We start from the raw sequence: 16,255 nt of genomic DNA, 5'->3' as shown, positions 1-16,255 counted from the left end.
GGAGAAGCTTCTATTTGTAGTATATGATGATTAAGGCAGACTCACAACTGGCTAAGATGCAGAAAATAAGAGATTGGAAAATATTTATCTCTAAATGGAACATATATATTGAACCCCCCTTCCCAAGGCTCAGGGATAATTGCAAAACAGGGAACAGAAAATGTAAGAGCCAGAGGCAGTGCACGACTACACGGAAGCAGTTCCTTCAGGACACACCTGCACATGTGAATTCACAGTGGTTGTGAGAGTATGTACAGACATGACCAAGTCCAAGCCAGAACAAAGCCCAGTATTGAAAGGGGAGTTGGTCATGTCATCCTTTTGAGGAATTAAGCCCAGGTGATCCCCAATGTATAAGAAACGCCTTGAGCTATTGGCAATTGTTAGCTGCTGAGAGAGGTAGAGATGGTTTTCTCTGAGTTTTCTACCCCTGGTAGGTTGACCACTCTCCAGGGAAAAGACACATATCTAAGAATATTTGGGAAGCACAAGTTGTTTTTGATAGATGTCTTCAAAAAAGACACAAATTTGGGTGGATGGGAATAATTGGGGTAGGGGTAGCTGAATATTATCTAAACACATGGTATGAAATTATCAAAGAGCTAAGAAAGAAAAAAAAGACCCAACAAACACAGACCACAGGATCTCCTACAAGTTCAGGACATACCCACCCACCCCCATGTCCAGCTGAAGCAGCAAGCTTCTGCTCTTTGCTGTCGGGCCTCAAATGGCTAAATTAATAGAGGATAAACCATCACCCTAAGAGTCCACTCCAAGTCCCCGGGTGGGCACAACATGTCCTGGAGAGGCCATCTTTTAGAGATGCTGTTCCAGGAAGTCCCCAGTACAGGTATCAGACACCAGCAGACAGATGGTTTGCAAGAAAATCCCCAAATTATATTTGCTCAAAAATGCTGTTCTCCTGAGTGAGCGCAAACAATTCCACTTATAACTAAATTTCATACACAGAACCAAAGTTGAGTGTATCAAACGTCAAAGGTATTTACCTAGAATTTAAATAATTTTACTTATTCCAGGAGCTAAGCTCCTTCTTCCTTGGAGTTATTTGCCATATAGACGAAGGTTTCCATCAGACAGAACATTTTATTTGATTACATTTGGATGGTGTACATATTTACACAGTATCAGTAAGGCAGAAATGCCCTTTCAGAATCATGCTTTTGTCCTCAACGGGCCCGTCAGCTGCACACTGCATCAACCAAGTTCTGCAGGCCCATGGTTAAGCCCATGTCTGGCTCTAAGCTTGAGGCTGACATTTGGACTGTGTCCATTGCCCTCTGGGTATGCAGACACCCTGGAAGCTTTGTGAACACAGGGAGATAAAATTTAAAATCTTAAAGTTCTATCATTCCAAAAGTATTTGTTTTAAAGGCTTGGCGGGGGGGGGGGGGCGAAACCAACCACTTGCAATTTAGGACTAAAAGATGACAGACAGCACCTTGATCTAGACCCCATTCCTAGTTCTCAGTTCCTCTGAATCATTGTCTACTCGGGGTGCACAGAATGGAACCAGGCTGGATTTGGGGCCACACAGCCCAAGTTAAACAGATTATCCTTGCTTCCTCAACAAGGATCCCAGCTGCCGACCCTCACTCAATCACCCTTCTTAGGGACCTAGCATCAAGCCCAATTGGGTGTGGGAAGAACTGAAGGCATTAAGGGATGCAAGTGTTTAGAAAGAACCCTAGGGAGGAATAAGAATATGAGCAAAGAGGTCAAGACCATGATGGGTACACCCACTGAAACAGTCTACCTGAGCTAATGGAAGTTCACCAACACCAGCCAGACTGGGAAGGAACAAGCATCGGACCAAACTAGTCCCTCTGAATGTGGTTGATAGTTTCATGGCTGGGGCAGACTATGAGGCCACTGGCAGTGGCACCAGGATTTATTCCTACTGCATGTACTGGCTTTTGGGGAACCTATTCTCTTTGGATGGATACCTTGCTCAGCCTAGATATAGCAGGGAGGGCCTTGGACCTTCCCCAAAGCAATGTGCCTTACCCTCTCTGAGGAGTGGATGAGGGGTTAGGGTGGGCTGGGGTGGGAGGGTATGTTGAGGGAATGGGAGGAAGGGAGGGAGTGGGAACTTGGATTTGTATATATAGTGAAAAAAGACAGTTTGTTTTTTTTTTAATTAAATTTAAAAAGAAAGAACTCTGGAATGCCAGTGCCCTGACTCAGTGTGATCCCTAGACCATCAATACTGGCTTTTCAGTTCTGGCAGTGGCCCTGCAGATGTATGGAGTGTGACAACAGACTAAGACCTTCTTGGTTTCTGATGCAGTGTTGGTGGTAGGAGCAGCTGAAGAACATACGTGTGTGTAAATGTGCACACAGGCTGGGCATAAAAGGCTCAGGAAAGTCACTGTCCTGGCTGGCTCTGCCCAGACACACCAGGCTCCTAGGAGTCATTCGGTCAGCTGTCTGTGCTCTCAAAGGGTAAGAGAAGATCGGCATAGCCCCAGGAGAAACAGCAAAAGTAACACATTAAAGCAGTAAGCCTGGACATTTGCCACCTAGGAGGGCCAGCACTGGACTCAGATGCACATCCATGGAGCAAACCAGGTGCAGAAGCAAACCTTGGGGAGGCCTTGTCTGTCTAGCCTCTCTATGACAAGGACCCTCATAAAAGTGACCATACTGTGTGCTTGTGTGTGTTTTCTCAGTCAGACCATTTCACATTGGTTGCCAGGAGGCTCAAGAATGCTTGGGTTCTATAACAGAGTAGGTTTAGACCCCTGTTGTTATACTTTGAATGTAAAATGTCCAAAGCTGCCCAGCACTCATCCCTAGACTTCCACATCCACCCAGGATCAGCACCTGTGTTAAGCTGAGGTTCAGACCTGCTGAGACACTAAGACAGGCTTTCTGGAACTCGGGAGCCCATGCTGGAGAGCCAAGATCCCTATGTGCCTGGGTTCAGTAACTCAGGGGAAGCTCTGGGCTCTGTTCTTGGTTCCCCCTTTTCACAGAGTCAAAGGCTGTCTTCATCATCCATCTTCACCACGAATGCCTGGAACCCGAGTTTTGTCCCTATGAGGAGGATGGTGGAGCATGTCTAAGCTACACTGTCACAGGGAAGAGAGGCTGCCAGAGACTCCTGAGGTTGGTGACCTAAGGAGGGGTTTACTGCTCGTGACTCTGAAGGCAGGACCCCAGGACTTGATATGTGTGCTGGTAGTGGTGGGGCTTTGGAGGACTACAAACTGCTTCCATGTTCATTCACCATGGACCCCACAGCTCCTTTGTCTCCTAAAGTCCCCCCACTTATTTTTTGTTGTTTTCTGTAGTGTTGAAGGGGCCTCCCATGGCTAAACAAGGGTTCCACCATTGAGCTGTACTCACAGTCCCCTTTATTGAGACAAGATCTTGCTCTGTTCCCCAGGTTGGTCTCAAATTTGAGAACTGAAGTAATCCTTCTGCTTCTCCTTCAGCTTCTAAGTTTCTGGGACTCTGTGTGTGTATCACCATGTCCACTGCTCTACACTTAAACATCATCACACCAAGGTCCATCTGTATCAGAAGGGACATCACGCCCCAGCCACAGCAACTCACCTTTTGTGTCTGATCACCTAGGAACGAAGTGTGTAAAGGGTGAGTTAACTGACCCAGGGACAGTGGACATTTATAAATCCTGCTAATGAAGAGGTGGCAATTCCTGGTCAGGGCTCCAAGTGTGTCGGCAGTCAGGAAGGACCCTGTACTGGCTCCCTGTGGCTGGCTATCATTTACACCTTGGTCTCAGGTGTCCTTTCCTGAGGTGTCAGTGATCACTGGTGTTGGTGAGGGAAGGGTGGGCCTTCCACCGGTGTCGACCCTCTCTTCCTCCACTAGGTCTCCTCAGAACTGATCAGAGCCTCTACATGTAAGGCTTAAAGTGGATGTTATCATCTCCACATCCTCCCCATCAGGCACAGATAAAGTTGGTACCCTCATGAGTCCCTGGACTCTCTGCCCAGTCTGAGCCCCTCTTTGCCTCTCCTGGGCATCCCTGACTGGGCTGTTCTCCACATCAATGACCAGGAAATACTTACTTTGCCTGTGCATGGCCAGCCACTGAGCACTTTGCCCCGGGACCTACGGGAACCCTCCCTCCTCTGCAGCCCTGCCAGATTTCACGTCCTTCCTTCCAATTGCATGTCCACCCCTTGCAAAGGTGAAAGGGTCAGGGAGAGAACGAAACAGATCCTCCTGCCTGGAGGAGCAGGTGCTGAGAAGGACTTGGTATTCCTTCTGGAGGAACACAGAAACGCAACAGACCCTTGAAAGAAACGTGGTTAAGATGAATGGATAAGGAACATGTGGTACATTTACACAATGGAGTACTACACAGCAGAAAAAAATAGCAACATCTTGAATTTGCAGGAAAATGGATGGAGCTAGAAAACATCATATTGAGTGAGGTAACCCAGACAAAGAAAGAATTATCACATGTACTCACTCATAGGTGGTTTTTAAACATAAAGTAAAGAAAACCAGCCTACAAACCACAATCCCAGAGAACTTAGACAACAATGAGGACCCTCAGAGAGACACTAATCTCTCTGAGAGATCTAATCTACATGGGAAATAGAAAAATGCAAGATGTCCTGAGTAAATTGGGAGCGTGGGGACCTTGGAGGATGGTTGAAAGAGGGAAGGGAGAGGCAGGGAGGGGAGCAGAGAAAAATGAAGAGCTCAATAAATATCAGTTTAAAAACCTACAAAAAAGAAACGTGGTTAATATTAACCAGGGAGTCCCCAGACGTTGGTATGAGGAGTCTGTGTGCTTCTCTGAGTGCACTTGTGGAGGGAGAATTCTGACAGCAAACGAAAGGCAGGAGCAGCTGTGTGTTGCCCTCATTTGAGAAGCAGGTCTGCATGGAGACAAGATGTAGCAATTCTGCAATCACTGTGTGTGTTCCAGAGCTAAGAAGCAAACAAACATATTATAGGTAATCAGGACAAGTTACATAATTTATGGGAACCAATGCAAAAGGTGCATTCAGGGCCCTTGCCCAGAACACATCAAAACAAAAGCTCTGGAGCTGGGGAGAGGTCATGCCCTGTCACTTCAGTGCTTCAGAAGTGTCTGGACAACATGGTTAGACTTGGCTCAAAACAGCCAGGAGCTGTGAGTATAACTTAGGGGTAGAGAAACTGCCCAGCACATGCAATATCCTAGTCATGCACTTACCCACGCCAGGACAAGACCACAGCATTAAACATGTCTTCTCATCTGTGCCAAGGCCCATTGTAGCCAGAAGCTGTCATGTGGGCATCACATATTGCCCTGGGAAGACCAGCTGTGAATGGGGAAAATGATCAGGATGGAGAGAAGACAGCAGGCTGAACTGTGGAACTGGACATTCATGGCACACAGACACACAGCCAGATGACATGTGGGATGGAACACAGCAAAGATGTTGGCACTTACAGCATGTGTCCCATGTCACCTCCTAAAAGAACCTGATGTTAAGATGCTCCTGAGTACTCCCATGTCCCAAGTGTTTATTATGCCTTTTTCTACACAGGGGCATTGTGGTGACCCTAAAGCTCCTGTTTCCCACAAGTAAAGCAATGCTCCAAAGCGGTATGCCCAAAGGACAAAGTCAACCTGAAAAGCATGGAGGGCCAGACCCAAGAGTGTTGGGAACCAGCAATAGTCACTCATCAGATAGCACAATAATGTTTGGGCCAGGCTCATCAAAGGACTTTAAGAATAGTAGTCAGAAATATGATAAGCAATGGCCTGTTGCTTAATCACCAAGTCTCACCCCAAGGGAAAAAAAGAGCAAGTGGTGACTGAATCACAGAGAGGCCTGGGTACCACTTTGTGAGCACCAGCCCAGAAAGAGATGGTAGACATGATGACAGAATAGCCTCCAGGTGTTCAGTGGCAACCACCAATCCTGGAGCATGGCCCCTGGGTCACCGAAGGGAGGAGATGTTGAGGTGCAGTGAGAGGCTCTGGACAGGACACAAGCTAAGACTTGCACATCAGGTCTGCACAGTTGACAGTGCCATGCCAGAATCAGTGTCACAACTATGAATCCTGTACTGTGATTGTGTAAGATGTTGGCTTTGGGGGAAGTGGTATGGGATGTTCTGGAATTCTCTGTACTGTACTGAAAAATTTTGTAAACCATTCAAAAACAACTAGTTAAAAAGTAAAAGAATGCAGTTCTAGCCAAGACACCCAGTGTGAGAACTGTGTTCAAACATGGTTCAAGATTTGCTCCATGGCATGGCTATATCAGACTATTTAATAGCCAACAGACTGAGGAAATGGTGTGCCATAAATTCAAGTCCTCCGAGACCTTAGAAGGATGCATGGCTTAGAAATGATGTCTTTGCAGATGTGCTAGTTAAGACGAGATATGTCAGACTGAGATGGAACCTAAATCTAAGAACTCTTAAGAAACCCTAAGAGATCACACGGGATGCAGCAGGTATACTGAGTAGTATGCCCATAAGCCAGGGAATGCCACCTCTTTCCAGTAGCCTAAGAAGGCAAAGAAAGTAGAAAAGAGACCATTCTCAGAGATCTCAGGCTTGCAGCTTCCAAAGTGGAAAAGCCTCATTCATATTTTTTTGACCCATGCAGCCTCTTCCTATTGTCATATGTGTGGGTCTCCCACAGCCCTCTGCTCTTGCAATTGCCTTCTGATGCTACCGAGAGAGTCACATCAACCCAACATTTGGGAATGATAAAGCAGGAGCTGTGTCCTCACACCCACCAGCTGCACCTCCACCCAGGAGGCTACGATTTGCATTCCTTCTGAACTTCTTTCCTTCTCTGGGTCATGGTAGGCACTCCAGCCCTTGCTCCATGTCTCTGCTTGTTCAGATGTCCACTTTTGATTTGCTCATGGTGACTTAGTTCATGCATATTGTTATTCTTCTCTCATACATTACATTCCAAATGCAGTTTCCCCCCTCTCTCTACTCCTTCCAGAACCCCCACACACAATTCCCCTCTCCCCCAGATCCACTCCTCCTCAGTTTCTCTTCAACGAATAGCGAGCCCCCCCAGGGATATCAACCGAACACTGCATAACAAAGTACAGTAAGACTAAATACAAATCCTTGTATCAGAGCTGGTCAAAGCAAACAGTAGGAGGAAAAGGGTTCCAAGGGCAGGCATAATAGTCATGTCCACTATTATGAGTTCCAAAAATCACCAGTCTAACAACTGTAACGTATATGCAGAGACCCTAGTGCAGACTCATACAGCCTTAGTAATTGCCGCTCCAGTCTCTCCGAGCCCCTAAGAGCCCTGCGTAGCTGATTCTGTGGGCTGTGTTCTCCTGGTGTCCTGAAGAATGCAAGCAGATCCATTTTTTATCACCCTGCACAAAACACAAGTCCAAGTGGATTAAAGATCTGAACATACAACTGGATACACTGAATCTGACAGGGGAGAAAGTGAAGAATTCATGAATGTTTTAACATTACTTTTCTTTAAAAAAATAAAAGTTTCAGGGCAAGTTTGTGCTCACAGAAAAACTGACCAGAAGGCAAAGGTTCCCACATTCCTCTCTCCTCCTACAGCCCAAACGTTTTTCATGACTACCCCACACAGCAGCACATTTGTCCAGTTTATTCATTTCTGGGTTGTGCCTTTGATGTGTTTTTCTACAAAAATGCACCTGTGAAGCCCAGGGGTTTTTGTTTTTTGTTCATATTATCTTCCAGGGATTTTGTCGTTCTTCATTTTAGCTTTTGGTCTCATGTACTTAATTTGTTTTTATATGTGGCTATCTGTTGCTCCCTGCCCTTTATGGAGAGGCCCATCTTCCCCTCAATGACCCGCCTTTCTCCTACGTGAAAGTCAAGTTGACTACACTCACATGGGTCAAATTTTGAACTCCCTCTCCACTCTGCTGTCCCATCTGCCTGCTCCACCACTGGTACCAAAGCTTCTTGCTACTGCAACTGCACAAAAGGTCACTGTGATGGTTTGCCCTGTCAACTTAACCGAGAAGCACCTAGGACGTAGTGACACACATCTGGGTGTATCTGGAGCAGGGGAGGAGAGGCACATTTCCAGACACAATTAGACCAGGATGAATCTGACCTGATCAGCAGACTAACCCTTCAATGAATTGACAATATAATGCACCGTTGAGTGACAGTGAGAGTTAGGTGGGGCCTACACGGAGGAAGGTCACTGAGAGTGTGTCCTCAGGCCTTTATCTTGCTATGGTTCCTATATTCCCATTCTCTGCTTCCTAACTACCAAGATGTAAACTGCCCCTACCCACCGTCACAATTGATTGGAGCCACATGCCAGCTGTCTTCACCAACAGGGAGCAGACTTACAGCTGCCTCGACCTGGAGGTGAAGAAGCTCAGAGAACACAGGCTGTCTTGTGAACTGCTATTGATTTTCCTTTTATTATGAAGAGTCAGGTCAGTCAGTGTGTTCATGGCAACCTGCCTGGTAAAACCAATGTGGGCTTTTGTAACCGAGATAGAAATGCAAAGAAAGTCAAGGGGGGAGGATGTCTCCAGTGTGTCAGCATCTTCACCATCATGATGAGAACTGGGATGGACAAGAAATGTGGTGATTCACCAGAGGAATCAAAAATGGAAACTGATTTTTCTTCAGTAAATAGGACAACCTACACAATACATCTCATTTGAAATAAATGTATTTCCCACCCAGGCAATTTCCCAACACTCTGTGGGCACTGAGCATCTTACCTTTCAATCTACTTCTAACACCAATGACCTGGTTCGGTATATAACCTACAAGATAAGGGTGCAGCTTCAAAAGGCTGCCTGCTTCACATTCCTGTCACAGGGAGATTCCAATCCCCAGAGTTCTCACATCTCTGCCCCCCTCAGCTACAACTTGCCTTCCCCCACTTTGAGTTCAATAACTAGACTCAAAGAACTTCAGGTTATCTTTTATCTACATTTTCTTGTGTATTATAAGGACACCATGAGGAATACCCTTGAACAGACAGTTGCAAAGGTCTGTGGGTTGTGTCAAGGCTGCAGAGCTTAGGCAACTGAACATCACTATAGATAGGGATTTGGGTTCTTCCCTACTGGTTTTATTGCTGCAGCTTAAATGATTGTGTGCCTGCTCAAGTGGAAACCAGACAATGATCATTTGTCTTAGTTACTACTCTTGTTGTTGTGGCCAGAAAAGCAACTTAAAGGAAAAAGGGTTGACTTGGGCTCACAGTTCAAGGATCCAGTCCATCATGGTGGGGAAGTCCTGGTAATGGGAGCTTATGGAAGTTGGTCAGGTTGCATTAGCAGTCAAGAGGGAGATGAATACCCATGCTCAGCTTAATCTTTTCTTTTTTTATACAGTCTAGTCCCCAGGGTCAACAAATGTGCCATTCTTATTTAGGGTAGATCTTCCCGGCTCAACTAACCTATTCAAGATAACCCCCTTAAAGTCATGCTCCAAATATCTAGAGGAAAAAATCTCCTGTTACTCAGTTTCTTCATGTGACCAATATGACTTGATTCTAACTTGGGGTCACTGCATGAACTGGCTGAAGTGATGTAGGAACAGGTTCTAGCAGAAGGCTGCCATGTGTGGTTGTCTTTCCTCACCACTTGACACTGATTCTTGACGGCTTCCACCAGTGTGCCCTGTAATGAGGCGTTCTCTCGGATATGCCTGAGGAGTTAGGAGCCTGCATCTACACCTATGTCTGAGGAATCCACAATCTTCTCTGTTTGCAGTAAGTTTCCCTGGCTCAGGAAGGGCTCTGTTCCTGAGCACTGGGTCTTGAGGTAGAAGATCACAGCTGTCATTATCGCACTTGGCAAGGGGGCAATTACAGAGACAGCCAGGAACAATCTGGTTCTTACGGAAGGCATCAGCTTGGAGCATGAAGGTCTGATGAGGCAACAGATGCGGCCTTGTGTCTGCCACAGAGCCATTTCTGTGAGCTTGTTGGCTGTCAAAAGTTGTTTAGCTCCCCATGAGCTCCAAAGAGTATAATCTATTATTTGCTTAAAACCAGATTTCTTGAGGTAACTATAAACCCCAGCCTTGAATGAGACTGACAGCTCTGTGGGAGCCTGGCCTGGCTGTGTGTACGATAATGACAGGGCTGAGTTTTACAGCTGGCACTGGCAACCCCATTGATTTTCCTTCAGTAGAATTGGACCATCAATGAGGGTAATGACCCTAGTGGACCAGCAATGTGAATACTACATTCAGTTTGCATATCAAGAAGTCCAAATGTGCATGTTTAGAAGCTGCCTCTATTGCTCAGCACCTTCACCCTCCCTGACTCTAGCACCCCCGGTTAAGGGGACGGAGACTTCTGCCCTACAGCATTGACCCTCGGCAGTTCTGATCCTCAAACAGAAGACTGTAATTAAACATGACCAATGCACCTGCCAGCCTGGAGTCTGGAAAACAAGAAGCGGGAGATTCATGCCTCCCTTGCCCTAGCTGACATTTAGCACCAGTCCTGAGTCAGTGGAGTTAAATAAGGCTGCATGCACCATGCAGAGGCCTGATCCTGCCCTGTCACCTTTCCTTCCCTTCCCAAGACTGCAGGGACATTCATTATGGGAAGTCCATTACTGTTCCCTTTGTGTTCTGATCATAGCCCAGGACTTTACAAAGGAACAAAGTGTGTTGGATTTATACTTCCCAGTCATCCTCATTATCGCCTGTCCATTGTCAGAGTTCACATGGAACACACACAAAAAAAAAAGACTTAGATTTTTTTTCCTGAACCTGTTTTCTGGAATGTTCTCAGAAAGGGGCCTCAAATAATGGTATAGATAAGACATTTAAAAGTTAACATCATGGGCTGGAGAGATGGCTCAGAGGTTAAGAGCACTGACTGCTCTTCCTGAGGTCCTGAGTTCAATTCCCAGCAACCACATGGTGGCTCACAACCATCTATAATGAGATCTGGTACCCTCTTCAGGCCTGCAAACATACAGACAGACAGAATACTGTATACATAATAAACAAATAAATCTTTAAAAAAATAAAAGTTAACATCAATAAAAAACCATAATAATAACACTAAACAAAAAACCCAAAACCAATGCAGCAAATGAATAGCAAAATAAAAACACTGCATCAAAATAAAAAAATTAAAGTTAACATATCATCTGCTAACATAGGAGCACACACTCACACAGAGAGAGAGAGAGACAAAGACAGAGAGAGTGTGTGTTCAGACGTCCGCAGAGTCCAGACCATCAGATCTCCCTAGAGCTGGACTTGGGTTCTGAGAACACACACAATAACAGTACATACTCTTAACTGCTGAGCCTTCTCCAGCCTCTCCAGTATTCTTATTATGTAGTTAGAGTCATTATTTCTCACATGAACAAATACAAAGATCTCCCAGGCCTAGAGAAACTCTTTATAATTGTGACAGTTGCTTGGCCATCCTTGTTCTCTGTTGGCTGGAGTGTGACCAGTATTCATGAGGCTGAAGTCAGTACTGGAAATGTGTAGTATTCCTTAATGCCTGAGCGGTCACAGCCACCGCTTCAATTATACCCAGCTGTCTAGAGTACCGGAGCCTGGATGTGAGGGCAGGAGACCAGTAGAGGTCAGACACTGGCTTCTGGAGATCGAGTAATAACTTTCTACCCTGTGAAAAATGTTGAGGGACAAACAGTAAACTCAAAGGGCTGTGCTAGAACCGGTGTTTGCCAAAGGGTGCCAACTTGGAATGCTGTCACACGCTGACCTAGCTCAGCAGCCAGGTTCAGTGGTCAGCATTACAAGGGGAGTGATGCTGGAGTCCCCTCCTGATGCAGGACCCAAACAGGGTAGGGGATTGTGAAAGCATCAGTCCTGGTCCCAAGTGCACAGAGCAGATGCACCATAGCAAATCTCTCAGGACATCAGTGCAGCTGCACAGGCTCTTTCTTGGTGAGATCCCCAGGTGACAGCCGAGGTTGGCAGTAACCAAGGTGCCACTAAGCCCATTTCATCTCTAAAAATGGGCCTGGAACCAAACCAAAAAAAATGGTCATTTGAAGAGTGGTGGGAATTCCTGGAGCTTCTGGGCTCTGAATCCCACTTTTGAGGCCTCCCTGCATCCTGGCATTTGTAGATCCAAAGAGCCTTACCTCATCAGTGTCCTGAAGACTCTAGGTTCATTCATAGGCTGACTGGACTAGAAAGAATAACCTATGAGCAAGAGATTGCAGGCTTCATGTGCATTAGGGTTACACGAGTGAGATCTGTAGTAATAAGGGCGCGGCGGCGGGGTTGCGTCCCCAACACCCCAGCCGCCTGCTCGGCTAGCTTATGCCCGAAATAACAACACACAAACTGTATTCATTTAAACACTGCTTGGCCCTTTAGCTTACTGGCTAATTCTGATATCCCGATCAACCCATCTCTAATAATCTGTGAGCACCGGTCTTACTGGGAAAGACTCAGCATGTCTGACCTGGCGGCTTGTTTCATCGCATGCATCTTCCCGGGGGCTGGGAGCATGGTGTCTCTCTGAGGCGTCTGCTCCGGAGAGGAGAGCTGTCGAGTCTGAGCTCACTTCCTCTTCCTCCCAGCATTCTGTTCTGTTTACTCCACCTACCTATGTCCTAACCAATAAAATGGGCCAAGGCAGTTCCTTTATTAGCCAATGACCTTCCTCCATCATTTCCCCTTTTTCGGTTTAAAAAAAAAAGGCTTTAACTTTAACATAGCAAAATTACATATAACGAAACAGTTATCAAGTAAAAGTTACAATAATCTTTATCATAACTAAGGAAAACTATAACTATAACTAACTATTCTTAACTCCATCAAAGACTCCAGAAAGATACAATACTACCTAAGCAAACAAGAAAAAAGCAACCTTTAAAACTCTAGAAATGACAGAGACATCTTGCTGCCTGGACAGTCACCCAAAGTTCCTCTGTACCGTTGGGGCATCCATCTTCAGCCTTCAGGCCCATGGTATCCAGCAGACATTTCCATAAAGCAGGAAAATTCAAAGTCAGTTCAGTCACTATCTGTTGTGTCCTGCAGAATGTCTCGCAGACTCTTTCATGAATCAGGAACCCCGAAAGATCATCTCACCTTAGGCAAGTTCAGTAGTCCTCTCTCTGCGGGTTCTCTGTGTCCAGTTTATGCAATAGTCCAGGCAAGAGCAGTTTCTTGCCCAAATGGCTATCAAACTCCATAAGGAGCCTCTTCAATGCCCATCTTCCTCTTGAAGTGCTGCCAGGAGCAGAGTGTCTCATTGTCATGAAAAGTCCTCAGTTATTAAAACATTTAAAATGCCATATTCTATAATCTTTGAAAATATGAAGAATGCCTATCTAAAATATATCTATGCACATCTAGAAAATCTTAACTAACATGACTACAAACTTGACTATTATGATTATCTATTAACTCCCTAGATACATTACATTTTTAAATGAACTACACAATCACAATACCTTAATAAAGATCAGAAATACATATACATATAACAAAATTGACCTTAAATCTCTATCAATAAAGCAAAATCTATACTAATGCAAATTATTCATATCTATATCATATCCCCCTTTAAATGTAAAAGAACATTTATAAACTATATTTGGGAACATGGGCGCAGTTTTTTCTCTCCAAACTGCTTCCTGCTGAATGGGGGCGTCGTTAATTAGGTCTTTCATGGTATAACCTGTGTGCTAGTTTCATCTCAGTTGGCAGTTGAGCGAAGCAATTTCTTGAAGATGTTCACACCAACCCTTCAGGAGGGCGTGGTCCATCATACCAAATCGGAATAGATGTAATCCACAAGGTCTGATCCTCTGTGAAAACAAAAGAATAATCTCTTTTCCAAAGTATCATATCCTTAGATCCAAATTCTGAAATCATACCCTCATGATATCCGTTCTGGTTCCACTTGGCAGCCCATATAATGAAATGTCTCTCTGTACTTAGCTCCTTCACAGTCAAAAATTTTAAAGAAAACACAATGTACATAATCCAGACTCTCTGTGAATTTTCCATTTTTACGTGGCTTATTTTTACTCTATCACTTTACTTTATTCTGTCTCTTTAAAGACTTTACCCTTTTTTTTAACATTAACTTTATTTTCTATATTCTTTTTCTTCTCTCTCCCAAGCCTACGTACATTCATCCAACAGTGTGACTCATTTAGTGGTCTGAATCTGTCCTATTGTGAATCTGCAATTTTTTACTATCCAGGAGCACTTTTGATTTGCACCTTTAAATCACTAGGCGCTTAAGAATCTAAGCTGTGACATTCCTAGGTTAACTTTTTGCTTTTTGAGCGTATATCTTTGACCTGGAATAACTCTTTAGACCAGGCTGTCTTTGAACTCTCAGAGATCTGCCTGTCTCTGCCTCCCAGGCATTGGGATTAAAGGTGTTTGCTACTACACCTTGAACTCACAGAGATCTGTTTGTCTCTGCCTTCTAGGCACTGGGATTAAAGGCGTGTGCTACCACACCTTGAAGTCACAGAGGTTTACTTTAAGAATTTTAACTTTTAGTCTGCATATATTTTTAACACACTTTAAACCATTCAGAAATTTTCTCTGTCTTTGAATCTCTCTTTACTGTATATCTCTCTTTTTCTGACCACATGAGTCTTTAATTTACCAAGCAATCTCAGTAGGACTAAAGGCGTGGCTTTGCCGGCTAGATGTAGCCCATTCCTTAGCTTTCCAGCCCCATGGCGTTTCAAGGTCCCTGCCAGCAAGCGAGCTTCAGCAGCCTATGCTTGCAAACTGCATGAACCGCCTGCGTAAAAGAGTCACAGTCTGCCCTGGAAGGACAGCCCAGAAAGCTGGCATTTTAAACGGCACAGCTTTTTTCCTGCTACGGCTGAAAACCGAAAAGCATGTGTTCAGCTTTTCATCAACACCATTTAAGTGTTTCGTGGCAGGACCTCTTAATGAGCTGCAGGGTTTTGCAGCTAAAGCTGAGTCAGGAAGCCTCTCTTAGATGAGGCGCTTGCTTGCCTCTGGCAAGCAAAGTAGACCCGAGAGAGTGCTGAAGAAACCAGGCACAATGCTTTCATTTTGTTCTAGAATTACTTCCCAAGCTGTCTCAGGCTTTATGTGGAAGCAGTTGTCCACGTGGGCGCCATTAGGTAGGCAAGGTAAAACAGCAACACATCTTTACATAGTTAAAAAATATTCTGTAACATGCCGGGAGATGGTGGTGCATGCCTTTAATCCAAGCACCAGAGAGGCAGAAGCAGACTGATCTCTGAGAGTTTGAGGCCAGCCTGGTCTACAAGAGCTAGTTCGAGGACAGGCTCTAAAGCTACAGAGAAACCCTGTCTCAAAAAAAAAAAATTGAAAAAAAATGTATTCTGTAACATAAACAAATGTAACGTATACATCTTTACATAGTTAAACAAATGCAACACGTTTTTACAGAGTTAAATAAATATTCTACTGTTGGGAGCAGTGAGCCCCCAGATCCTGAATTTCTTGTAAACAACTTGTTTTCTCCTGATCTGAGTGCCTACAGCTGCTCTGAGCATGAGACCTTCAGGAGTTCCTGATGGCTGGAGAGTGGTTTTTGGTGCGTTTGGCTGGGGCGTGGCTATCTCTATATAATCTACCCTTGAACACAATAAGGGGGGCATTCTTGGGGATTTTGGTTTCAGTGTTAGAAGGTCTGCGTGTCGGTCTGTCTCTGCGTCTGTATTCTCAACCTCCGGCCCCTTGCCCGAAGCTCCCGAACTGGGTTCTAGCGCACAGAGCAGCGCAGACACGGAGGGCGCGGTGCCCGGCATTCTACAACAGATAAGAATTTCAAAAACAATGCAGACAATATAGGCCTGACTTGTGATGTTTTAGATCAAACGAGTTACTTTTGGTCATGGTGTTTCATCACAGCAATAGAAACCCTAACATTCCCTTATGCTGAAACAGGTGCTGTATCTCTGAGACCTCTGTTTTAATAGCACCATTTTTACAAAATGCCTAACAATGCTTCTCACTGTGTGCACGAGAAACATGAGAATGGCACAACAGAGCATATCGGCCAGTACAATGTGCACCGAAAACTCCAAAGAACTTGCTTCCATTACTGTTCTGACAGGAATGAGCTTGTGAGGCCACCACAGAGCAAGGAAAACACCGACTGCCAGCAAGTTTCCCCAACAGGCGAAATAGTTTTGCTTCCTTCTTATCTCTAGTGGCCACTGCTCTGGGCTGTCACGGCATTGGGCACTTCCCTCTAGAAATTGTGCATACTGTAAATCAAGAAATATTAAAGAAGACTTAAATGACGCCTGGACGCTTTTGTCTGGATATG

Source organism: Microtus pennsylvanicus, chromosome 6 (assembly GCF_037038515.1).
Source record: "Microtus pennsylvanicus isolate mMicPen1 chromosome 6, mMicPen1.hap1, whole genome shotgun sequence".
NCBI classification, from domain to species: domain Eukaryota; kingdom Metazoa; phylum Chordata; class Mammalia; order Rodentia; family Cricetidae; genus Microtus; species Microtus pennsylvanicus.
Note: the sequence above shows the minus strand (reverse complement) of the source record.